Source organism: Sciurus vulgaris, assembly GCF_902686455.1.
Source record: "Sciurus vulgaris genome assembly, chromosome: 9".
Classification (NCBI taxonomy): domain Eukaryota; kingdom Metazoa; phylum Chordata; class Mammalia; order Rodentia; family Sciuridae; genus Sciurus; species Sciurus vulgaris.
The window spans coordinates 115,913,071-115,939,481 of NC_136469.1; the positions used below are offsets into that span (position 1 = coordinate 115,913,071).

At 41.1% G+C, this 26,411-nt stretch overlaps 1 pseudogene across 1 annotated transcript in view; it reads right to left on the reverse strand.

Moving 5' to 3' along the window:
- Positions 1–22,828, reverse strand: part of LOC306669021 (NACHT and WD repeat domain-containing protein 2-like) — a 170,763-nt pseudogene extending 147,935 nt beyond the window's left edge. Inside the window, exon 1 of the transcript XR_013766764.1 lies at positions 18,414–22,828. The product of XR_013766764.1 is annotated as an NACHT and WD repeat domain-containing protein 2-like (transcript). The remainder of the gene's footprint in view (positions 1–18,413) is intronic.
- Positions 22,829–26,411: the final 3,583 nt, after the last annotated feature.

The following is a 26,411-nucleotide window of genomic DNA, read 5'->3' on the forward strand; positions in this document are numbered from 1 at the left end:
TCTACCTCTAAATATCCAAATACTATGTCTCTTATTCAATTCCATGTTAGTTCCTAGGGGCTTGGATAACTGGTGAGATGCAGGTTAGTCTCTGCATCTTACCACCCTACTGGGACACTGAATGAACCAGTGAAGTTCTGGTATGTGTGCTGGAGGTGTGTAGGGAGGCAGATAAGATTTATCAAACCTACCAGAACATATACTGTCCCAACCAGCATGATCAAACTCTTGGGTCTGGCGAGGGGCAAAGAGGGATTGGAAAATAAACATTCACAGACACAGATCTTGAAGATTAAGCTGGGATCAGGTGGACCTTTGCTCTCTGAATCTATCTCTGCTCTCAGCAATCTATTTAAATATATCTCATTATCAGGTTAAAGACTGTACAACCATTATTCTTTGTATTCAGGAAAGTTACAGAAACTAGGACATCCTAAGCAGCTTTTCCACAGTTGCAATCCATAGTTGCAAAGTGCAATGTTAGGAGCTTTGTGTAACTCTCAAGAAAGTCCATTGTTTAAAGTTACTGTAAGGCGCAGGAGCTGGAGAAGTGGAGCTGGTGAAATATTGTGGTTGTCAAGCGTAAGAATTCCTTCCTTCCCGGGAGCTGTGTGCCAGAGATCAAGGTTAGAACTGAAAGGATTCTTGCGCAGAGCCTCCTCACACAGGGCATTGCTACAGCAGTTAGGCATCCTGTGCCCTTGCACAGAAACATTCCCAGGAACCAGGCGTGCCACAGCCAACGGGCATCAGAGACTTCTGATCTCAGTAACTGCTCTCCCATCCTCAGTCACTGCTTTCAACAATATTGTTATATCCTCTTTTCTAACACTATTGGTTAAGCAGGGAAATGCAAATCAAAGCCACAAATGATATACCACTGCACATCTATTATGATGGCTGTTATCAAAAAGACAAGAGACAGCAAATGAGGGTGTGGAGAAAAGGGGACCTTTGCTTGTTTTTTGGTAGAAATGTAAACTGTTACAACCATTATGGAATCTTTTCTTAGAATGACTTTTAAAACTTGAGTTGAATCAATGAGTGAACACAGTCCCTAAACAAGTAAATAGTGAGAATTCTTATCCTTCGTAGGTAAAGATGACTTCTGGAGCTATGTTTCATAATTGTGATGAGATAACATGCTGACTCCTCATGATCTAGCTTCCACAAACTATCTGATCCAATTCCTTATCACACCTGATGTTTGCAAGACACACACAGGTATTTTACTGGATGTTTATAAATGAAATGTCACCTGTTCTGGTTGGGTAGTGTCTGCCATACAGGGGTATTAAATGTTTTGAAAATCACCCTCATCTCCAGTTATTCCCCACTATGCTGACCTTGCTGTTCTTTGAATACCCTAGGCACAGTCTGCCACAGGGCCTTCACTATTGCCTTTGGTGGAAAAGTTTATCCTCCATATATCTGCCTGGTTCCCTTCTTCACTGTTACTCTCTATCCAAATACTATCTCATCAGATAGACCTTCTCAGACGATCTACTAACTGGGAGAGAAAAACTGCCCATTACTCATTCCTTACCTTGCCTCATCTGTCTTCAAATTCTTATCATTACGTCCGTGAACTTTACAAATAACATAGTTAATTTTATTTATGTATTTACATTATGATCTCTCATCAGAATGTATGCACCACGAGGGGAGAGGCTTTGTGTATCTTTATTTAGTAAGTTACTTAAGTATAATTTAAGTACAGTTACTTGATAAATTCTGTATCATCAGAGCCTCAAACAGTACTTTTTAAAAAGTTGAACATTATTTATGGGTACAGAGTGAAGATGTGATATGCAAATATGAAGTATAATGCTCAAATCTGGGTTATGATAAAGATCCAATCATTTCCATGTCTTCAAACATTTATCCTTTCATTGTACTGTGAACCTTTAAACTTTCATGTAGTTATTTTGAAACACAAAATGATTTTTTGTGAACTATGTTCATCCTAACGTGTAGAAAAAAGCATCTTGCACACAGAAAGCCCCCAACAGAATGACTCTTGTGAATCTCTGAGTAAAAATGGGATCTAACTGTAAAGTTAAAATAAAAAAGCCTGCTTACTTCTGGTGGTAATTTTTCAAAAGCAATTTGAAAAAATGTTTAAAGTAAATATGGCCATGTAAGATGTCAACCTTGACAGACAGCTGGAAATAAACATTCTGGCACAACATAAACAAACAGAATTTAAATGTTTCCTAACTGTATCATCATGTCATACACACATCTTTCCCTCTCCTGCTGAGTGGGCCCCAGAGTTACCAATAGCAGAGGGTTTTAAAGTAATGCCAGGTGGTTGAACCAGGCTCCATGTCTTCTCTTTACCAGCTGAGATCTTAGCTTCTCCTAGGTAAGGAGATAATGCAGCTAATAACAATAATGGTGATAATTCTAGTTAATACTGAATGAAAGCTTTTTGTGCCAGGCATGTGTAAAACATCTCACAAGCTTTAAGTCATTTAAGCCTCATAAGAATCCTATGATATTTTCAATTTGAAATAAGGAATTGCAAATTTGAGAAATTAAGTTACTTAAGGCACCAAGTCAGAAAAATGGTACAGAGCAAGGTCCCAAAGTCCTGGGTTTCTAACCCAAGCCTGAATTTTTAACCTCTATTATCCCCTAGTCTGTGTGTCTCATGTTGTATGTACACCCACAGTGGATTCCAGAACACCTTGTCGGGCAAGAGATCCAAACCCTTCTCTCCAGAAGTTCATATTCAACTGCCTTACTCCAAACCCCCTTAAAAAAAAAAAATCAACCTAAAAGTCTCATTTGCAGGGTTAAAGAAGGGTTCCTATGTGCTTATTCTGAGCTTCTTGTACTTTCCAGGTGTAATTAGAACACATGGAAAGGTGTTTCTTTCTCTTGAAGATGTTTTCCACAAACTGCCCCTTGGTAGGCTTCAGGTTCTGTAGGGCTTTCCCATCTGCTGTCATGGTAAACTTTTGAGGCAGGAAATGACCAGTGATGACGATATGATTTTTCAATGAAGTAGATATGTTCATAGTTAGGGAAAAAACAAAAAACAAAAAACAGACCCCATATTTCCTCTCCAAAAAATACATGGCACTGTTGAGGAATTTTGGAGAAATGGAGTAACATAAGATTGTAGCCACAGACATCCCAGAGATCATGTTTTTCAATCACCTCATTTTGTAGATGAGGAAAAAGAATCTCAGAGAGAATGCCTGTGGGTTCAGAGCATCATCCAAACCAGGAGTTCAAGCCTCTTTATGACCTCGGGGTAAGACAGTGATACCACATGTACCCATGCAATTAGGAAACGGGGGAAAGCACTCTAGAAGAAAACATGCTAGTCGTTCCAACTTTGAAGTGGTTGTTATCCAAGCCGGGTTGTATGTGATTTAAATGGAATACATAATGAAATTTTCCATAAAAATGATGTTACTGAGAGTGGAAATGTTCCTAACCAGTCTGCTCTTAGTCCACAACAATATTTGCTTTCTTATTGTTTTTCTGAGAACTGATGGAAATTCAAGACTTCACTCCTATTTTCTAGATTCACAGACACCTCAATCCTCTATTGATGCTTTCGGATGGTACAAAGGTAGTGTTCTCCTTTCAGTCTCCCTCTCTCTGGGGTCTACAGTAGAACACAGGCACTACACTGATGGAATGTGGCTGGCTGGGAGCTCTGGCCTCCGGGGGTAGGAACACTCAGGCTGTGTCTCTGTGATCATCTCTTGGGATACCAGCTGTCCCCTGGGTGAGGTACTATCAGCTTGAGATAAAGGGAAAGGTGGAGCCATATGGGCAGGAAGCGTTTGGGGATGACATATGTGAACCAGAGTTGGCCTGGTGGTATGAGGGTCTATAGGAATCAGATCAGGGGAAGGACCCTCCCTTCCTTTACCTCCTCTTCACCTTCTCTAAATCTCCTGAAAATTCAGCAAGTATTTCTAAGTATCTATTTTGTGAATCAAATATTAGTTATTTATACTGTAACCTAATTACTTAATATTGGCTTATAAGGCAGTTTTAGACTTACATATTGGGGAGAGTTTTAAGCAAAGAAGCTTAAAACTTTAAGCTTTGCTTTTATGTAAGGTTCACATACACTAAATCAGAATTTAGTCCATGGAGCTCCAGATGATAAACATGCAGTATTGTTTTTGACAGATGGGAAGACTGAGACTCAAGGTTCTAGAACCTGACTCAGGTCACACAGTTGATAAACATACTCATGAACCTAGAATTTTGGTGCTGTGATTAAAGATGCTCTGTATCAAATAAAACTCATGCCCTGGAATTCTGCACATTTGGGAGCTGGCAGAGGAAATTTACACACACATTTTGAGATCAGTAGAGTGTTGAGAAGAGCCCCTGAACCTACACACCCACTGTAGCTGTCTCCAGAGCATGCACCGGGCTTCAATCCTATTCATGATACTGGCTAAAGAGAAATCCTTTTCTCCCTTTGACAAAGTTGAGATAGACTAATTTTTCCAATCAGAAAAAGGTATGAAAAAATAAAAAGATTGTACAACAACTATAAAGTCAATGGATGAGCATCAAATCATTTTTAAAGTCTCAGTACAAAACCAAAGCATTTGGCTAAGCACCTAGTTTCCTTTTCTTCAGAAAGGCATCCTAGATTTGTGTGGGAGAGCAGGCTCAGGGGTGTCTTCCACCTGCTGACACTGATCACTCTTCCTCTGCTTCCCAGAGGGGCTGGACTACCCCAATTTTTAAGCCTTTTCAAGTAGCACCAAACTCCAAGTGAAGTCATTTCTCTTTCAAAACTCCCTGAAGCCCTGGCTTATTCCTCATATGGTTCTCCTCTCAGAATTGCAAGGCAGAATCAGTGAACAGATGACTAGTGACCCTTTCCAGATTCGAATAATCATCTGCCTATCCCTGGTCCAAGAACAGAGCCATCTCCTCCATTCCCAAACATCTACAAGTGTGGGAACACCATGTTCTTTTGTCACTCTCATCTGGGCTTATAAAAACCAGTATAGAATATAAGAATAATCAACTTAACGTTAAGTTGGCAGGGTCATTCTCCCATAGTAACCAATTGGAATAAATAGTTTTTCAATAATGCACAAGACTTTCATTGAAACTCCCCCTAAACAATTGTGGATGTTCATTTTTTTTAACCTTTCCACATAAACATGGATACTACATGCTCTTTGAACACCTTTGGCCAATAAACTGTATTAAAATCTAAAAGATTAACAGATGCTCGGAAAAAATGGAATACAAACTGTTATGCAGACTTAAAGCAACATTAAAGGGATTCTTCATGTGTGAAAGAAATCATACCTTCTGATCAAAGAGTTTACCACATTTTACATTAAAAAGGAGGAAGTACTTTTTATTCTCTTTGTCACTTTATTGAACTCGGCTTGCTACCTATCACTTCAAAAAGAGCTTTTCTTTTTTTTTTCTTGGCCAGATAATATTTTTTTTGAAAATGAGTTAGTGGTTTCTGCTCTTTTAAAGATATAACTAATTTAATACCTTGTAGCTTAGGCTGATTTCATATTCATGTTTTAAACCAATATTTTTAAAATATAGTGTTTTTACCTAGTTTTCTATAAGAACAGACATAACTACATAGGAAGCACAATGGGAAAATGAACTACGATTAGAAAAGTTTTTCAAGTAATTCTCAAGCCCTGATAGTCCTTATAACTATCAGAGATTGTGACAAATTTCTACCTTTTTTTTTTTCTTTTGGGTGTTGGAGATCGAATCTAGGAGCATTCAACCACTGAGCTACATCCTCAGCTCTTTTTCATTTTGAGACAGGGTCTCGCTGAGTTGCTGAGTCTGGCCTCGAACTTCCTTTCCTCCTGCCTCAGCCTCTGGTTTCACAGGCATGCATCACCATGCCTGACCCTACCTATAAGTTTTGAGTCTTGGCTATCTTTCAGGTACTGCTTTAGGTGATGCATACAGTATTTTATTTCTTTTTCACAATAGCCTTGCAAGGAGAAGTCATAAACCCTACCTTTTCATAGAAGGAGTGCCCCAATTTTCAGAAGAGAAATGAAAATGGAAAAGACTAAATACCTTATTCAAGTTTACAACAACCCTTGCTTGGGATGGAAACCTGGATCTCATCCCCAAATTCTTTGTTCTAAGCCAGTACTCACTGATAAATTTGTTTTATCTTGCCAATTTCATTTATCTAATTGTACGACAAACCAAAATCAGTGGCTTAAAATCATCACCATCATTTTCCCCTTAAACCTGCAATTTGGGTTGACTTTGGTAGGAAGTCCATGCTCCATGCAGAATCAATCAGCAGGGACAGCTTGCCTGAGGGTGGAGGTCCACTTCCAAGATAGCTTATTCTCCTTGTGGGCAAGGTGGTGCTGGCTATGGGCACCTCTCCAGAGGAGTCTAAGGTGTGACCAGATTCTAAGAACAATTATTTCTAAAGACAGAAAATAGAAGTGGCCAATTTCTAAAAGCATGGGCCCCAAAACTGATGCTGTGACATTTTGGTCTTCTATTGGCCCAAATTCAAAAGAAGTCATGGGACATGTACCCAAAACTCTGAGGAACATGTGACAAAACTTAATTCCTTAAGATTTCTTGTTCAGCAGTGATTTCTTAGACTGTGAAACTCCCTAATTTAAGAATGCTCCCCTCTCCCATGACTTTAAATTTATACCTCCAAATGGTAACTTCTCAGAGGAAGAAACATCTGGATCTGTTTTTCCTTTGACCTACCCTGTATTGTTATTGCAATTGCTCCTGTATAAAGATGCTGTGGTTTGGATATGGCCTGATCATGTCCCCAGAGGATCACATACTGGAAGGTTGGTACTCAGGGTGGTGGGGTTGGGAACCTTTAGGATGTGAGGCCTAGTGTGAGGTAGGAATCCACCTTCACAAGAGGTTAATGTAGTTCCCATGAGAGCAAGTTGTTATAAAAAGAGCAGGCCCAACCCCTGCTTCTCTCTGGCTTTCTATTTTGCCTGTGATCACTCCCTCCCACACAAGCTTCTGCCATGATGCCATTGGCCACATGTGATGCAGCCAGGAGACTCTCACCAAAGCCAAGCAGATGCTGGTGCTATGCTCCTGGGTCTTCAGAACCATGAACTAAATAAACCTCCTTTCCTTACCAATTACCAGGCTTGGGTATGTTGTTTTAGTCAACTTTTTTGTCACTGTGACCAAAAGACCTGACAAGAACAATGGAGAGGAGGAAAAAGTTATTTTGGCTCATAGTTTCAGAGGTTGAGTTGATTGGCCCACTTCATAGCTCTGGGCCCAAACGAGGCAGAACACCACAGTGAAAGGACATGGCAGAGGAAAGCAGTTTAGGACATGGCAACCAGGAAGCAGAGGGTGCAGTGCTCATAAGGGACAAAACATAAACCCCAAAGTCAGACCCTCAGGGACCTACTTTCTTCAGCCACATCCTACTTGCCTGCAGTTAATCCACATTCATGGCCAAGGTTCTCAGAGCCCAGTCATTTCACATTCTTTCATTGTCTCACACACACAGAAGCTTTTGGGGAATACCTCATATCTAAACTATAACATATATTTTATTATAGCAACAGAAAATGACCTAAAACAACAGATTACTTAGCATGGAGAATCTGGGCTTTAAAAGGAGTTATTTATTTTCATGTCTTCTTTTCAATACTTTTAACAGATTTTTCCTTTTTGAAAAATCATTTTATATCTTTGACTAACTTTCTCTGCTTATCATACAGTGACCTTGGTAGCTCCTGAATTTTCATTTTAATTAGAGTTTTCTAGACTATCATCAACTGAGTGTGATCTTTTGCTGAAGCTACTCTCTGCTTAGCAACAAACTGGCATGCAGGTACTACTTGACATTAAGTAGATTTTCAGTCCCTTTAATAGCCTCAATGCATTCTACATTTAAGAAGCTGTGGTTCTACCAGTTCTTTCATGTGAGCAACTAGTTATTTTGGGGACAAAATTTTCCATTTTATTCTGATTTGTCCTCCCTGCTTTGGCCAAATGAAACAAGACTTCTCCCTCTCTGCTGCTTCCCCTACTCCATACCACAATGTTTGCAATCACAAGCACATTGCACAAATAAAGATAAATACCATTCCTCATACCACAACAGACATTACTGACCGATCTCCTTCCCACCAAACCTGAAGTTGGCTCCACATCCTTCTTCTCTACAAAGTTTTCCAGGAAGTTGCTACTAATACCCGACTTCCAGAACATACATTATTCCTTCTCTCTGGAACACCTTGGCTTCAACTATGAAAATAAAATGTTTCCCATCTTTCAAATATTATTCTAAATTCCTTATTTGTACTGAAAAATGCTTCTTGCTGTCTGTCTCCCACCTCATCCTCTGACGTGCTGGAACCATACCTAAGTCATGTGTAATGGTGGCTGTTCCCACTCCTGGGACCTATGGTCACCTGGGCCAGGAAACACTTCATACTATTCCTACCCGTCCTGTGTAACTCAGGGTCGTATTATTCAGGTAGCAGTTCTGGCTTGGCCAACAGTCCTCACAGGAGACTTGTATGTTGTTCCAGGGCCTCGGTTCTTCTTTATGACTAGGGGTTGGGATCCTATTACGATGGCCAGGTGCTGCCCTATGCCCCTTGACATGTTCCCACTTCAGAATGGAAGTCTTAAGACCTTCATGCTCTGTACCTTGCCACAGACCCTTACATGCTATGATTTTAATTCAAGTAATTCTCATTCCCTTGTAACCCTTACAGGTATCTTCTGGGTTTTTAAACAACTCAGACCTGTAACTATCCAAGTCTGGATAGCCCTTGCTCTCCAAGTCTGGGGTTATTCTTCTGACACTTAGGGAAATTAAATTTTGGCATGCGATTTGCTTTCTTTCTGGTAACCCTTTAGGTTTTACCAACCTTTCTGGTACTAAGTGTTTTGCCTTCAAAAACTCCCTCCTCTCTGGGTCTGGACTTGTTCTCATTCCTTTAGGTGGGCCTCTCCCCTACCAACCACCTCTCTATAGTAGATCACTTCTTAGATCCAATCCATCTTGATCTTTCATTTTGGCTAAATTAGAACAGCTCACACCTGATTGGGGAATCAGATACAACTTGATTCCCATCACTCCAGGTGGTCTTTGCATGTAAACATACATTTTACGAATTCAGTGCTTATATCTTTGGGTAGTTGGGTTTGTTCTGTATCTTAAATATGAGTCTAAAGAATCAAGATGGCAGTATATATTCCTTTTTTTTTTTTCTTTTTGGTACCAGGGATTGAAGTTAGGGACACATAACCACTGAGTCACACCCCAGTCCTTTTTTTATATTTTATTTAGAGACTGGGTCTCACTGAATTGCTTAGGGTCTTAGTAAATTGCTGATGCTGGCTTTGAAGTCACAATCCTCCTGCCTCAGCCTCCTGAGCTGGGATTACAGGAATATGCCCACCATGCCAGGCTCATTCTTCCTCTGTAACTCTCCATACCAACTAATTAGAAATCTGCAGGTAGACAATAGGAGTCTATTAAATATGGCAGTAAATGCTTAGAATAAAATCAGAGGGAAATGGATTCAGTGTCAAGAATCCCTCTGAATGACACTGTATGTAATAGATCTGATTAAGCATTATGAAGGAGACCCTTTCAATTTTGTGATTTCCTTTCTGAGTTAACTTGTATAATCACTCTAGGAAAAGGACACCTGACATCTGTGCTTTGCTCTGTGAGTGAACCCATGTCAAAAGTCTTTGAAATATTCTGGATTTAGAATGAAATTTCAAAGAGATAGTTCATTAGAAGGGGGTATTATTATTCTCTTTGAATCATAACCAAAGATGCAGTTTTTCATCTTTTTATTAACATTCTATCACACAACTCCTTTTCCAATTACACTTTAGTTAAAACTCTAATTGGTAGAATGAGTACTATTTGGTTTCAACAAAAATTGTGACAGAAACTAAAGCTTTGAAGTGATAAAAGGGTGTCTTTGAGTTAATACTGCTACACTTTCAAGATTGATTATATGTGATAACTCAGTATCTGTTACTTCTGAGCCACCACTACAAGTTCTGCTTTTACTAATCATGTAGCTAATAGTAGCAACATTTATAAGAAGTTTTTGAGTTGAATAATAAACCAGCTAGTTGAAAGCTGGCTAGTTTATTACACCTGGTCTATGTTTATAAACAGTCTTTAAAGTTTGAATACTTGTGGTACAGCTCCTCTGACTGTGCTTTGAATTTAAATCCATGCAATATTAGGAGTGCTCAAGTTAGTTACTTGACATTTCTTACTGTCTCAGTGAAATACGTATTGTTATCTCAGTTCTTGCCAGGAATTTCTAAGCAAAATGAATTATTTGCAGCATTTCAATAAATGCTGATATGCCCAGTCTGATTTCTAGGAATGCAACTTAGGCTTATTTTATCAAATCCAATTTACTTCCTGTTACTCCGTAGGACTTTCCTTATGTGCCATTTTAAAAAGTGTTTGTGAGCTGGGCGTGGTGGTACACACCTGGAATCCCAGTGATTTTGGGAGGCTGAGGCAGGAGGATCACAAGTTCAAAGTCAGTCTCAGCAACTTAGTGAGAACTTGTGTCAAAATAAAAAAAATAATAAGAAAAATATAGGGGGCCAGTGATGTGGCTCAGTGGTTAAGCATCCCTAGGTTCAATTCCTGGTACAAGAAAAATAACAACAACAAAACAAAAACAAAAAAATGCTTGTGAATTCTTGATCTACTTTGTTTTCACTTATCTAGCTGCCTATCAATCCACCCACAAATTTAGTGATTTAAACAACTATTTTATGAGACATGAAATGACTGTTTCTAAGGCCACACTAAGCACTTACCTTTCAAAGGAATTCTGATTGTGATATTTGTACATAGTTCCTAGGCTATTATCTTTTATACATTAGAGCTCATTGTCTTTCATTAGATATTTTGTTGCAATGTAATTTGCACTATTTGATACATTTATCTAATTTAAATGACAGGTCCTGAGTAATGAAAGGCTTTGTGTACAAAGGTTAAAAAAGTGAATTATCTAGTTTGTGGAGGGTATCTTCTTGGGGTTCTTCTGGAGCTGAAAGTCTTACAGGACTCTCTTTACCACCTCTCTTACCTTTCTTAGTAGTGGAAAACCTGGAAGAACAAACCAGGCAAGATCTCTCCTTGCCTTTGGGCACTGATCTATGCCCAAAGAGCACAGGCTGTATTCTCCTCCAGGTTGTTTTATGGCAGCTTGGGAGGGCCCCACTGTGAGTGAGTACATGGAAAAATATAGGATTCTGGTATTTAGTGTTAGGAAGCACAGAATTATTATCTATCACAAATAATGGTGATGTTTTGATTTTGTATCTACAAACTCTTTGGTCTGTTTTTAGAAAACTAATTTTCAACCAGTTAGGAACTTGGTAGAAAAAGGGTGCTATTCACTGAGTTTATGCTCAATTTCCAATGATGTAGTAATAACACTGAATTATCAACACTCATTGAGACCTTGCTATGTACAAGGCCACTGGATTAAATGCTTTTTTGTGCATCATATCTCATTTAATCTAACTATGAAGAAGGAAGGTTACAGAAATTGCCCAATATAACTCTGGAGTTATGGTAGTTTTGAAAGTTGGCCACCATGAATCCTTCCCTTCCCTGTTTGCACATATCTTGCCTCACATTAAGAAGTGGGGTCTAGCTTTCTGCACCTTGAACCTACCATTTCCATTCTCTGACAAAACCAAATCCTGCATAATGAAGCTTGGAATGGAGTCCTGAACTATGAGAGAGAAGTTGGGTGGAGGGTAGAGACAGACAGACAGACCTCTCATGGAGGGGCATTTTAAGTGCCTGAGTGAAGAAGGCTTCTTGGGCCTTGCAGACCAGTCAAGCGTATGTTTAGCAAAACAGCATAACAAGTGACCCCATTCAACACCCCGTAGAACAGAAGAACCACTCAGCCAAACCTTGCCCCAATTCCCAACCACAGAATTTTGAGAAATGATAAATCGTTGTTTTGAGCCATTAAGTTTTGGAGTGGGTTGATACAGTGGTGATACCTGAAACAGAGATGAAACAGAAACCTGCAGAGAGCTTTTGAAGTGGCAATGGTATCATTCCTATAGTGTAACAACAATTTTAAAGATCCACAGTTGATCTTTTATGGATTTATTAAATCATAAAGCCACAATCTATTTGAATATAGTGTGCCTCTATGGTCAAAGTCATGCTTTTAAGTGTCACCTCAGGATATCAGCTCTGTTCCTATTCAAAGAGAGAAAAGCTGTTTGCTGAATAATAAAGACAGTTTCTTTCTGTTCCCTGTGGAGATCTCATCATCGCTTTGCCTACTTGATTATCAGGTAGAATGGTTTCCATACCCTGGCTCTGTTCATCTAGGGAACCCTCCCAACTCTTCCCTCTGACCCCTGAAGCTGGCTTATGTAACCCTCCTTGGCACTCCTTGAATGTGGTCTCAGATCTTTAGCAGAACACTCATTGCGTGTATTGTTATTTACGTAAACTCTGTAAGAGGAGAGACCTGGTGTGTTTTGTTTATTGCTGTATTCTAAGCTCCAGAACAGTGCCACTTACCATAAAAAAGCAACTTGGTATATTCTCCTTTAAGATTTTTACTTTTTAAAGACATTCTTGGGGTATCAAGAGTGTGAGAGTGTGTATGTGTGCGCATGGACTCTGTAGAGTCAGTGCTTTATGAACAATGACTGGCTAAAGGAGTGATAGTGTCTGCTTCCTCCTGGCAAGGTGCTGCTTTTCCATGTGGAGTAACCTTACGCCTTCCATCCACTCTTTCCTTGGCAGAGCAGAAGCTGGAAGCCTGGAAAGTCCTACACTCAGTTTTTGCCAGGTTCCAAATGCAATTCTGGTTCTGTCAAAGAGATGCAATGGCATAAGGTTGGAGGGAAGGGAACTCAGACATTCTTCTGCCACTAGATGTGGTGGCCAAGGGGGATTGCAGCAGATGAGTTTTGCAGAGAATGCCAGCTGCCCAGTACCCAGGAGCACCGTGATACTAGTAGCAGCTTATACAGCTTCCTGCCCTCTGGGTGGTAGCATTAGCAATGTGACCTAAATACCTAGAGGTGCCCGACTTTTGTTCCGTCAATCCTTACAATGATTTTTGGAGGCACCTAATTTTATGAAAGATCTAGAATGGTTTTTGTTTTACTCTTGAGGTTTAATAGATATGCTTCCATAGACTACATTTCTGGAGAGCAAGAAATGCCTTATTTATATTTGCATTAACTCACCTCCATGGTATCTGGATATTACTGGAAAATAAAGATCATGATACAGTAGCAAACATTTGGTACCAACCATGTGCTTAGCACTGTTTGAAGTATTTTACAACTATTAGCTGAATCTACTTACTAACCGAGAAGCAGATGCTACTATTGTCCTCTTTTCACAAGTCAGGAACCCAAGAACAAAGAGGTTAAACAACTTGCAGAAGAAATAGTTCATTAAATAGTGGCTGGAGGAATCAAACCCAAGAAGACTGTTTCCAAAGTCCATACCTGTGTCCAATACTTTCTCCTATGTAAATGTCTGCTTAAGGACTTAGAAGATACAACCACTAGAATTTTAGAACTCACTTATTTTAATGTCCTAAGCACACTTACCATAAATAGTAACTTGTTAAATTCTCTCTTAGGATTCCATTTTTAAAGCTACTCTCAGGATATCAAGAGGGCTGTATGTATACACATATATATCTGTACACATTATTTTGCTCTTTTTCTGAATACTTACAAAGACAATGAAAAAATGAGTGACTCATGGAAATAATTAGGATAATAGGAAAGGTAAGAATAATGGTGAAGAATACTTATAGGTTTCATGTGAACCTCTTGATGCAGGTCTTTCTGTCTCTTGCCTAGGAATCCAAGCAAAAGCCAATGGCTGCTGGTTGCAGTCACAAAATCTATATACACATATGAAGGAAAACATGTCGTTTTCATTGTGACTTCCATCAAAATGGAGCCCACACCTGCTGAGACCCCAAAGGCAAGGGAAAGTGCCTGGGAGGTGCTAAGTCAAGCCAACAAAAGAAATTTAAGTGGGAACAGGCTGACTATCTGGTCATCAATACATGGACAAAAATGCACAACTCTCAGAGATGTGGATGTGGAAATGTGAGTGGGCAGAGAAATGCATAAAGATCAATGTTGGGGGATTTTTCTCTCCAGATGCCTTTATACCCCAGAGGGATATGCACTGGTACAGTAGCACCAGACAGGAAAACCCATCATTTACTCCTCAGGGGAGAAGCATCTCCATCTGAAGGCTGCAGTTGAAAGGAAAATGTAAGCAAAAAACTTGGACCCTTCTCTCCTGCAAGGAAACTTTCCATTCTTTTTTGCTCCTCCACATGTTAAAGTTAAAAGGTCTGACTTTGTCCACAGGTGGTGTGTGTCCCATCCATTGCTGACAGTGTCTGGGAGGTAAGTCTGTGTAATTCTGGGGTTCAATATTGGAAAACTCACTGGTAGAGAGTTAAAACCATATTCTCCTATGCAGGTCCATACCACTTACCTGTAATTCCAAAATCTCTAAAGCTTTGAGAGTATGAAGTTTCTCAAATCTGACAGCAAAACCTGAAGCCACTGAAGTCACTGGTAGCAAAATTTGACCTTAGCTGAAATGAAGTTATTTACAATCTTTATCAACTTAGAGGTTTGCTGACTGATAGAACAACCAGTTGCCATATATGCATATTTAAGTTTAAACTAATTAAAATTAAAATTCAATATTCAGATTCTTATATAAGTCAGGGTGCAACAGCCATGTTACTAATTCCATCATATCAATAAAAGCATTTTCAGAATTATGGAAAGTTATGTACAATACTGACCACAGTGAAGTCATGTTTCCCTACAGACATATTTGATATAGGGTACTAATGCAGCCCCCACATTTTAGACAGTCTATGAGAATTTTCCCAGGCTTCACATATAAGGGATTCTGGACCAGCTTCAGTGTTTATCAGGAACAAAAACAATATTTTAGTTTTTCTTCTGTGTTAATAGTTTACTCTAAATTAGCTTAGAATAGAGGTGGGGAAAGGAGGGCCCTCAAGACTCCAGTAACAGGAAGAGAATCATATGGGTTTTCTCCCTTCCATATGCATGTGCAATTTAGTTTTATCACAATGAAAGATTTTATGTATTTTAAAATCATTGTACCAAGGAGGTGTAAGTGCTGTCCTGGCAGCAAGGCGGTGGCTAAATGACTGGATACCTTCCAGGGATTAATAAAAATGCCACAGATGGGATTTCCATGTCAGGTGGGAGGTTGGACTAGATAAAGTCCAATGCCCACCCATTTAAGCAAATCTGAGATAATACTATTGCCTCCACACAGGTCTGACTTCAGCATGTTCCATATGGTGAGGACTGGTCAGATGAAGACACACCTTTGGACAGGAATATATCCATTAGAGTTCAGCACATTCTGAAATTTCCTTGAATGCCTCTATGGTGACCTCTCGGAGGAAGCACATGGGGTCTGGCAGTCATGTTCCTTTCATATTCTTATTCATATTCTTAGAGCCTGACAGCCAGAAGATGCTGGGCAGCTGAGAGTCACTATATCTGGCTTGTTCTCTTGTCCATATGGGTGTAAGATATTTACAGGGTCTGACCAAAGAGTACCAAGATGGGTGTTTTTGAGGGTCCTGCAAGTTCTAGCCTATTTCACCCTGTATATGAATTCAGGAAAGCACCTTGACATAGCCTTAGTTTTCTCATCTGCAGGACAGAAAGAACACCCCGAAGTTCACCATCCTCAGAGGGCTGTTTGAGGATAGAGATCAGATTCAGAATCTTAGTCATATTTTAATATTCAATTAAAATATTGAATGAGTTGTTATACCGGAAATTAATTTTTCCATCCTGAAGACAGGTATCACCTTCCTTATAGATGGGGAAATTCTATATGAGTCTTGTAAAGCAACACCTATTAAAAGCAATAATTTAAGGAAGAGTCTTGCTCGATTCTGAAAGTATTGCTGTGGCTTCAACACAAACTAGCTTTTATTTAGAACATAAATTGGATTTCTGCCTGTATTGGGAAGCATGAGATAATGCCCTTTGTCTTAATTTGACAGTGGAGAGGCTCTTCAGTATTGGCCAAGGATCTAATATTGGATCGTACCAACACACAACCATTTGCTTGCTTGCTAAATTGCTTCCATAAAGATCCTACAGCGAAGTGCTGCCTCTGATGGAGCATTTACAAAGATTTTAAGGCTTTATGTTCACATTATTAAAAATGCTCATCTCTATCTTTTTTCTTCAATATGCTCCTGCTTGACTATGTGAATAAAATGTTAGATCCTGCACATATTCAAACTTCCTAGGTAAGCTTCAGATATCTGGTCTTTTTGGGTAAGTACTGAAGCCGTCCAGAAAAAAACAGTAACCAAAAGCCATTGGCACCTCCCTTCTGTTTGCTTTCCTAGAATTGGTATATGCTAAAGCTTTAATTTCAGGAAACTAGGAATCAGAAGAACGGTATTGACGAAGTAAGGAAAATGACATTAATTTTGAAAATTCAGTATTAAGCTAACTATAAATCCATTATCACTTAAATCCTAGAAATTACATAGTTGAAACAAAAAAAAAAATAACTACTGGTATTCACAGAATTTTCACTATTTTAGAAGCAGTTCAAGAAGTTTTTTTTTTTTTTTTTTTTTTTTTTTTTTTTTTTTTAAAGAGCCAGTGATTTGGCTGGCTTCACTTTAGCAGATTTAAACACTCCATGAAAACATGTTTTTAAAGCTAAGATGGAAAATTTAAGAACAAGAATTTTCCAACATAATTCTCTCAAACACTTTAAAAAATATTGCTAAAAATTTTTTTTTTAACCCTGAAAACAACTTGCAGATTTCTAAAACCAGGCAGCATGTCTTTATGGCTATTTAATCCATACGTAGGTAAAAATCCTGGAAGACCTATTTGACGTAGAATGATTCCTTAAGTGTACCATACCTTCCTAAAAGCCTTAAGTTCTGTGAAAGGAAGTTGTAAACTGACGAAAGGACATCAGAGCCTCCCTCAAAAGTATACAGTTCTAATATCAGTGCTACCAATGCGACTCTTTACCCATTCCTTTGAGTTTACTTGAAACTTCGATTTTCCAGAAAGTTACTTCTCTTGGTCCACTTTGGGTGCTTTTCAAAAACAACAGGGACTTGCGCTTTCAAATGAGGATCCTATCCAACCATAGTTTGAATGTAAACTTTTTTTACTTTGTAAGACACAAGGCTTGTGTCTTAAGGGTACAAAATCGTTAACACACCCCCTCCGCCCTTTTTTGTGGTACTAGGGATTGACTCCAGGTGCGCTTTACCACTGAGCTACATCCCCAGCCCTTTGTAGTTTGAGACAAGGTTTCCTGCTTCAGCCTCCTGAGTAGCCTGGGATCACAGGAGTGAACCCTTACGCTCAGCTTCAAAGAGGTTAAATTCTTGAAATCTCTCACACCTGTCTCTGTAACTCCTTTCATAGTCAAACTTTTCCCCCTACTGTAAAAGAGCAATTGCTTCAGTTTTATCTAGCCCCAGTCAAATGCATTCTTTCCTGCCCGCCCCTCCACTGCAACGGAATTTACACTGAAGACTGAGAACTGAAAGGTAGTGATGAGCAAGGATCTGACCACCCCGCGCTAAACCGCTGACTGCGAATGCAATAAATCAACAAGTTTTCAATGAGCGTCTACCAGGTATTAGCCTTGATCAGGAACATGACCGAGAAGGCCAGGTTCCACTCTGAGAAGATCAAGCCCAGGGACTCAAAGGAGGAGATGAGCTCATCCTGAGGACTCAGGTGAAACCGGCGCTGGGCTGAGCGCCATCCTGCCCCGCGACCCCAGAACGCGAGAGTCCCCTCCTCCTCCAAGCAAGGGCCTTCCTTTCACAACGGTCTTCTCGGCCCCTCCAGGCATGGCAAGAGGTGAGTTTCCGGGAACCTCATGCTCACCTCTCCTGGGCCAGGACAAGTGGCAAAGGAGGGAGCCCCCCTTTCAGGAACCCGCCGCGGAGCCGAGAACGAGAAGAGCTACTATTTGCATTTGCGATAACCTCGGAGAAGAAACCGCTAAAAAGAATGGGGTAGGGGATGTTGGTGGAGGAACCCCCTAATGCCTCGGATGTTTCTTAGCTCCACCCGGGGAAAAGAAAAGGTGTTCTAGGAGAAGACTACAGGCGAACTGATGAGTGAAGGAAGAAAAAAAAAAAAAAAAAAAAAAAAAAAAAAATTCGAATTAAATTCCCACGCGCTCAGGGCTGCCACAGCTTTGGCTGGAGGAAGGGAGCTCGGGACGCACCGTGCGCCGGGCTGTGCAGCCGCACACTCTTTGGCTCCTGCGGTGCGGAGCCGCAGACAGACAGCCACAAACGCGACAAGAGTCTCACCTTCAGGGTTGGCGCTGATGAAAACTCGGACGCTGCGGCCCGCGGGCACTAGGTGAGAAGGCAGGGCCGTGAGGTTTCCGGAGAAAGCCGCCCGCCGGAGTGCAGAGTCGCGGGGACAGGGCAGCTTGGTGCCCGCACCGGCCGGCCACATCGCCCTCTGGGAAGAACAGCCGCCGTCACCTCCTGCTCCTCGGGTTCCTGCCCGCGGCTTCGGGAAGCGGCTGGGTCGATGTCCGCAGGCGGCGAGTCTCAGCCGCTCCGAGCCCTAGGCGCTGCCGGCGACTTCCGCGGCGCACACCACCCGCCCGCGGGGAGCGGCCATGTAGAGCCTCGGGCCCCTGTGGTCGCCGCCTTCAGCCCCTCTGGGCGACTGCCTTCTCTCACTGCCAGGACTCAGCGCAGCAGCCGGCTGGAGCTGGAGGTCAGCGTGGCGGCGGCTACGCGCACAGCGCCCGTTTGCGCTGGGGAGAGCCCGCGGCCATCTCCCCGCCCGCGCCCTCCGTGGGAGGAGGGGGCCGCCAGGCGGCGGGGATTGGGCGGGCGAAGAGAACAGATCAAACTTTAGGGAAAGGCGTCCCGAGTTGGTCGGGACCCGCCTTCTGCGCAGCACGGAAATAACCACAGATTAAAAGGTGGCTGGGGCTTGGGCGCGGTGTCTCGGGGGCTCCCCCGGGGCCGCCAGGGCTGTTGCGAGGACCAACGCTAGTACTGGAGGCTGCCTCCTTGTTGGAGGGCAAGAAATCAATCAGCCAGAGATTCCGGTTATTCCCCCTTCAACTCTCCTAAAGGTCAAACGAACCCTGGGTATTTTCGGGAATCCACGCGTGCGGGCGTTGGTGCGCCTTTGCAGGAGTGCAGGGAACCCAGCCTTAAAGTTTGATGCACCAAATCTCTGGACCTTTTTGGACGTCCTGGAGAGAATCGCCGTCCCCCTGTCTTTCCTGGCGCAGGTGGCGGCGTTTTGCCGCGACACTCACTCCCCAGGCTCCTCGGAGCGGGGGATTTTATAGCCAAGCTGCGATGCTCACGTGCTCCTCGCAGCGTGGTCGCCGACCGGTTCTGGGAACGAATCTCCACGGGGAACTCTCCTGAGGCCTCAGTAGCTCCCGGGGGTTCTTCCTGCTCCCACCGCAACACTTTCTGGGGGCTGTTCGGCTCGCCTACCAGCTTTAAGGCCGGTCGGCAGCGAGGATGCTGGAAGTTCCTCACCATCCAGGGCACGCTAGGGCCTGGCGGGCGGTTGCGGGTTCTCGGGAGCTGCCAGCTCCTGCCGCCCCGCACTCGCGCCTGTAAAAGTGCGGGTGGCGGTCGAGTGGGACGAGTGTGCGAGAAATCAGAGTTGGCCTGGAGCCACAGTTTCCTGTGTGCGCTTCAATGGCTTTCTCAAATCTGAACAACTGGTAGGTCCGCTCCACCTGACTGATCCAAGAGGCACTGGACCTTTGGTTGGGGCTGGAGGTAGACGGTGAGGGGTTTGGTCCACGTCCTAAGTGACATGAGATGTACAGGGACCCAGATATAGAAGTGTTCTCCGGACACACTCCAGGAAACCCATTGAAATCCATGAACTAGGAAAGGAAGGAAAGCCTTGTACAATAAAAATGGGATTGTGATGTGCAGGGAGGGAAAAGGGAGTGTTAGGAACTTTAACAATTGGAGTCTGTCCTCGAAATCCTTCATACTGAGCCTTTGGGCAGGAACACCTGTCTTTTAGAGAGGAAGAGCACCTTTTCTAAATCTTCAAGACTGGGGACAGAAGGGTGGTGGGTAGAGGGGGAGAGCAGCTCAGCTGCACGTTTTATCTTCTCACCTGAGGGCTTCTCTTCTAGGCAGTCCCTGGCATCTTCCAGGCCTGCACTTCCTCTGGGCCCTGCTGGTGGCAGTGAAGTCCTATGTACTGCTGTTTATTTTGTTAGACCACCCCACACCCAACACACGTTCTGGGGTAACCTCATTGGAAGAAATGGGTCTCTAGGTTTTTAAGGCAGTCTCTCCACTCCTGAGAACCTGTGGGCAGGCAGCCATTGCTACTTTGTGAAAATCTGATGCGACCAATGAAGAAACCCCCAACACAGCTATTTATTCAATTGAATCATTTTAGCAAATTATCTTCGTTCCTATTCCAGACTCATTATTCTCAGGTGGAAATGTTTTCCAGCAGGAATGGTATCTAGAGATTCCCTGATGTCCCATAGGTATGGACTAAGAACTCTGAAATGAGTTATGAGTATACAGTGTCTATTACAGTGTCAGATTTTATGAAAATGCAATATCTATTATAGAAGAAAGGCGCTAGGACCACATTATGCTTGATCTTGACATTGTTTATAAAAGATTGATAAAAAGTTGCCAGATTATACAGGACCTGCCTGAATTCTTTTCTCTATCCCCCTACTTATTTCTCTTTTCTAAAAATGGGATTAATATTTGTGTCTTCTGACCTTTGTTTCAGATCTCAAAGTGTTGCATTTTCTTCGGATGACTTTGGGATTTTTGGCAGCCACTATAACCTAATTAACTGTTCTAGACAGGAGGAAGTTTAGCATCTGCCAGTGTCACTGCAGACCAAGGCTGCAGAGAAGGGAGGATTTCACATTGTCTTGTCTGTGGGGCTCTACTTTGAAAGATTGCCTGCACAGCCATACTTATAAGGTAAAGTAGGCTGTTGTCTTTGGGGTATCAGGGATGTTTCCAGCTAAGGATGCCTGATCGCCCACCTTTCCCTCACACACAATCTTCCCCCACATTCTTTCACTGTATCTCTAGTTGGGCTCTGATATCCTAAAACTAGAGAGAGTCATTTCTTAACTGCAAATGTCGTAAGGGAAGGGATCTACCATGGTAGTAAGACTTTATTATGATTTCCCATAATTTTCCAAGTTAAAGAATCAGTTGATTGATGACTCACTAGATAGAAAGGAGAGAGGGAAGCATAATTGTAGAAAGCAGGTCCTGATTTTGTAGCCTACTTCATTTTTGTGGGCTGAAATGTTACACAAATAATTTCTCCTTTTCAGCAAATATTGGAAGTGCTATTATGTTTTTTGTGTGAGAAAACCAAGGCTCAAAAAAGTGCAAGGTCACATAACTAATTAGTAGTAGAGCCAGAATCCAGGTATAAATGACCCTGTCCTAGTGTTCTTTGCAATATAATAGCTTCCTTTTCTAATTTTGCCTGCATCTGGCCCTTGCTGGTATCTTTAGGGACCTGGACAATGGCTGCTCCAACCCATGTTTACAGATGTGGAAGACTGGTCATCACTTCTGCTTTCTAGATAGAAGAGAAGGACAATGCCTACATGTTCACACAGGACTAGACTCTTCCAAATTCCTCATTTTCCTCTGTCCCTGTTTTTTCATTATGAGATCAAAGGGACATCCATCCCATCCTAGAGGTGAGCTGGAGGATTGAAAGCATCTAGAAGTGGGAAGACAAAAGTGCCTGATGAATGGGCCTGGAAATATGCTCCTGCCAAGAACGGCCATTCCCAGTTGGCAGATAATACAGGTAGGGAGCTTGCCCTGTGTGCCAGACACTAAATTCAACTTTTATCGGTATCTCTTTCAGTTCCACTGCAACCAGGGTCTGGGCCCAGCATCTCCTACCTCCCAATCTGATGTCCATTTTTGGACACTTCTGTCTTTTGTAAGTCTTATGTATACATATATGTCATCTTTTGTGACAGACGTGCACTTTTGTTCCAGTCTGTGGTGTGCAAATAGACCTCACCTACTTCTCCTCCTGTGACTACTGGTAATTTTTCTTCCAGCTACAAGTGGAACACGTCCAGTTCCTCATGCTTATGTGATGGGGATGGTGATCAAAAAGCACCAACCATGGCCTCTGTGACTGACTCTGACCCAACAGAAGGAAGACCCGTCGCCCAATCTGTGTTTGTTTGCATGCGCCCTCATGTTTGTGTATATCAAATATCCCGGCAAGGGAAATTCTGGATCACTGTTCTGTGTTTGTGCTATTGTGGGTGGGACAGTTTTAAGTAGAGCCCCTAGTATTATGCAGAAAGCAATATTAACACTGTCCCACTCTATCTATCTCAGGGAATGGAGCCAATGAAGCCAGTGATGTGGTGTTTATGTTTCCCAAACTTGAGAAAGAATATCAGACATAATATTACATTCATGCTCCCAGTGGCTCTCTGATTTGGGTGACAAATATTTGAATCAGCTTTGCTAATGTGAGAAATGAATGATACATGGTCACCCAAGCCAAGAATCCTCTTCTCAAAGTTCCAGCTCGGGGTATGAGCTAGACCATCAAGAACCCACTTACTTGTTTACAAAATGGAAATTTTCAGTCTTATGTGAGAAATTTGTCAGCATAACAATTTGCCAACAGGGATTGTTGATTCAGAGGTGTCTGCAGCATGATGGAATTCACAGCAGCTCGGTTTTAAATAAAGTTACACCTTTCTGGAAGTGCTATCTGATGTTTTCATGACTCAGAAATTCTAACTTTATATCCACCCTCTTCCAAATCTGTTAATGTATTTTTTGATCAGTCTCCCTCTTACAACTTTCTAAACATGTTGCAATGAGAGCACTATGCATACCACACAAAGTAGAAGAAAGTAAAAAGTTTTAAAACAAAAATTTATGGAATATTTCCTATTTCTAAATTAAATATTTTATTTTCAGTTTACAGTAGCCAAGATTTACCCCCCCCTTTATGACAGTCTGAAACATGTACTTTAAAAATCTCTTTTCTCTCATATTCCATCATCTGATATTTAGTTGGAGAATTGGTTTTTACAAAGCATTTTTATACATGTTAGCTCATTTTGATTCTAACCCTGTGGGTAGGTTCTCCATTAACTGTCCCCTCATTTATATATGAAAAAGCAGCTCAAATTTTAGTGACATGTACAAGTTCACTCAGAAACTAGAAGAACACTAAAACCAGCTAATAGCAAAAGCATACTTTTGAACGTTAAGCCATATATCAATTATAATATACCACATGGCCACCAGTGTAGAACAAAATATATTTGACCACATTGATAAAATCATTTGCATGTCTCTCTAACATTTATACTGGTGGTTAGGCAAACCAAGTAATATATGGTATAAAACATTCTACTTGGATGGCAATGTTAGCTAGATCTATTACCTTATCTTCTATAATTTGGTTGAACAGAACCTAGATTCTATAGCTTTTAATGCCATAAACAATTCCATTCTGTAGATCAGTATGTTAGTTAGTTTTCCATTATTGTAACAAATACCTGAGATAACCAGAAAGAGAAAAGGTTCATTGTGGCCCCCAAATTTTGGAGGTTTCAGTTCATGATCACTGGGCCCTACTCATGGGGACAGGACAGCAATCGTGGTGGGTATCAGATGGTGGAACAAAGGTGTTCACCTCACGGCCAGGATACAAGAGAGGGAAAGAGAAGACCAACAGTCCCCTTCAAGGACATGTCCCCAGTAAACTTTAACTTCCCAATCGGCCCATCTTTTTAAAGTTTCCAGCATCTCCAATAGAGCCAAGTTGGGGACCTACCCTTTAACACATGAACCTTTGGGGATATTCAGGGATCATACTTATAGCAGTTGGTCACACTCAAAGTTTTGAGACCTACTATCTCTATTCAGGGAGATTCCAAACCATTTGAGACCCGAGGCCATTACACACAGGTCTTTAGGGGACACTCAAGATTTGAATAGTAGTAATGAGTGCAAGAGACTCAGAGAATTTAAGTGACTTTTCTGAATTCAGATAGCTGATACATGGCAAAACTAGAATCTGAATCAGATTTCTCTCTCCATTATACTAGGTGGAGTCTTTCCACCATGTGACACCATATCTACAGACATGAATAAGATATGGTCCCTCTACAGAAATTCATATTGACATGTCCCAAACATCTTAAATACAGTACCCAGATCCTTTGTCGTATGTTTGTTTTCTCATTGTCTAGATGCTTGTATGTACTTAGAATAGTGTTAAGCTTGAACGTATGTTGAATTTACTTATAATTCCAAAGTACATTAATGGGAAAAAATGTTTTTCTTGGATATTTTCCCTATGAAATGGAATATAGTTTATAATTCCAAAAGTATCTTTAAATATGATTCTATAAATTCTATATTCTGAAAACCGCTTCTTTGACTTTCCCATTTTCCGTTGTCTCCCCACTGTTAGAGTTCCGTTTGTATTTTTCATTTAATAGGATTTATTTCTTTATAGAATAATGACCCATCTGCCATTGTAGTCCTTTAGCCTGAATTAGTTTTAAGTCGTACTATGCATCTTCCTGGATTGCCCTTCATAGATGTAATTATCTGTTAGACTAAATTTAGAAAGCCATGTACAGAAGTTGATGGGTAATTTACATTCAGTTCAAAGAAGAGAATAGACAGCCAATTATGGTTGATTTGAAGTGTTGAGAAACATTTATAAATCAAATAATTCAAAATAGGTTTTACATTCTCAACTCCTGTCATTTCTTTGTATGGGAAGATCATTTTACAGTCATTTGGAACAAACTTAAAATTGGGAGACTTCTTTCCCCCTCAAATAACTACAGCATAGTTGTTAAGTTATAAAAATGTTATTTAATGTGACTTTTAAATAAATGATTTAATGTATGCTTTTATTATAAAATATAGTTGTGTGGAACATTTTTAAATACACTCAATATAGATACTTCTGTATAAATCAAGTTTTTTTTAAGTGGTAAGTAACTAAAATGAACACGGGAATTCTTTTAAGAATATAGGAGTTTATAACAACATAGGAGCAGAAATGGAACTGAATTTCAAGAAAGCTGGAACCAGGAATTGGAACTGTCCATGGGGAAAAGGGCCCCTTGATTATCTTTCTGCCTCATCTCTGGCTCCCCCTTAGCACCATGAATCTCTCTCTCTCTCTCTCTCAAGTGTGTGTCTCTGTGTGCTCACACACACAGTTTTCTTTGATTTTTAATACTGAAAATGGAATAGGGCCAACCCATAGCTCAGACCACAAGGAAAGACTGGTCAACTTTTCTTGAAATCTTTATTAGGAGTTAGCGAGTAGTAAAGCTACTCGAATAAACCCATTTGTTTCTATGTTGAGTGGAGAGTTGCCTGTGGATCTTTCTACTATTCTAGGAAGGCACCACACCCAAACACAAATATGAAAGTCAAACCATAGTCATTAGTTCTAGGAAGTAGTAGTAAATTATATAGAGCCCCCTCCCTGCCTGTGTCAAAAAATAATTGCTGTGCATTTCATGTTACAAGGACATCATAATGTTTGTTCCTCCAAACTGACATTTCCTTGGAAAGACTTGTGTAATTTTTTTTTTCTTTTCACTTAAATAAGTGCTTGTTTCAAAGTGATTTAAACATGACCTTTCTAGGTTATAAGATACTCAGGGGAGTAAAACTAAATAGGCTAGTAGTAATTTAAAACAGAGTTTTGCCACTTTCTCGGAATAATTTGTTCATAAGGATAAGACAATAAAATTAACTGAACATAATTCAATGCATGACTAGATTAGACTATCCTTTGAAATCAAGTGCTTCATATATATATATATAAAATATATGTTTAATACACATATAGTATATAATGTCATATCTGTGAAACAGATTGAAAAATAAGGAATCGCCAGTCTGTCCCATACAGGGATACAGTTCTGTTGCAAACAACAGAACTGTTGCTGATTAACTTAACTGTGTAAACTTAACTATAAACTTATTGGCTAATAAGAGCATTACTGGGAGAGCTGGAGACTCCCCTTGGAAAGTGGGAGAGGACCAGAAGGGGTTAGCTTATTGGAGCCAACAGAAGAGCATCACAGGAGCATGTTTTCAGGACAGCCTTCATGCTGTGCTGTTGCTAAGTCCTGAGCGCTGTAGGGTGCCTCTGTCTCCACCAGCACCCCTTGCTGAATACCACCACAGGCATGTTGCCACCAGGGACTAGATGTTGCCATCACTATTGCCTCACACAGTTCTCCACTCTGGCTCCTGAGGCCTGAGAACCTGGAA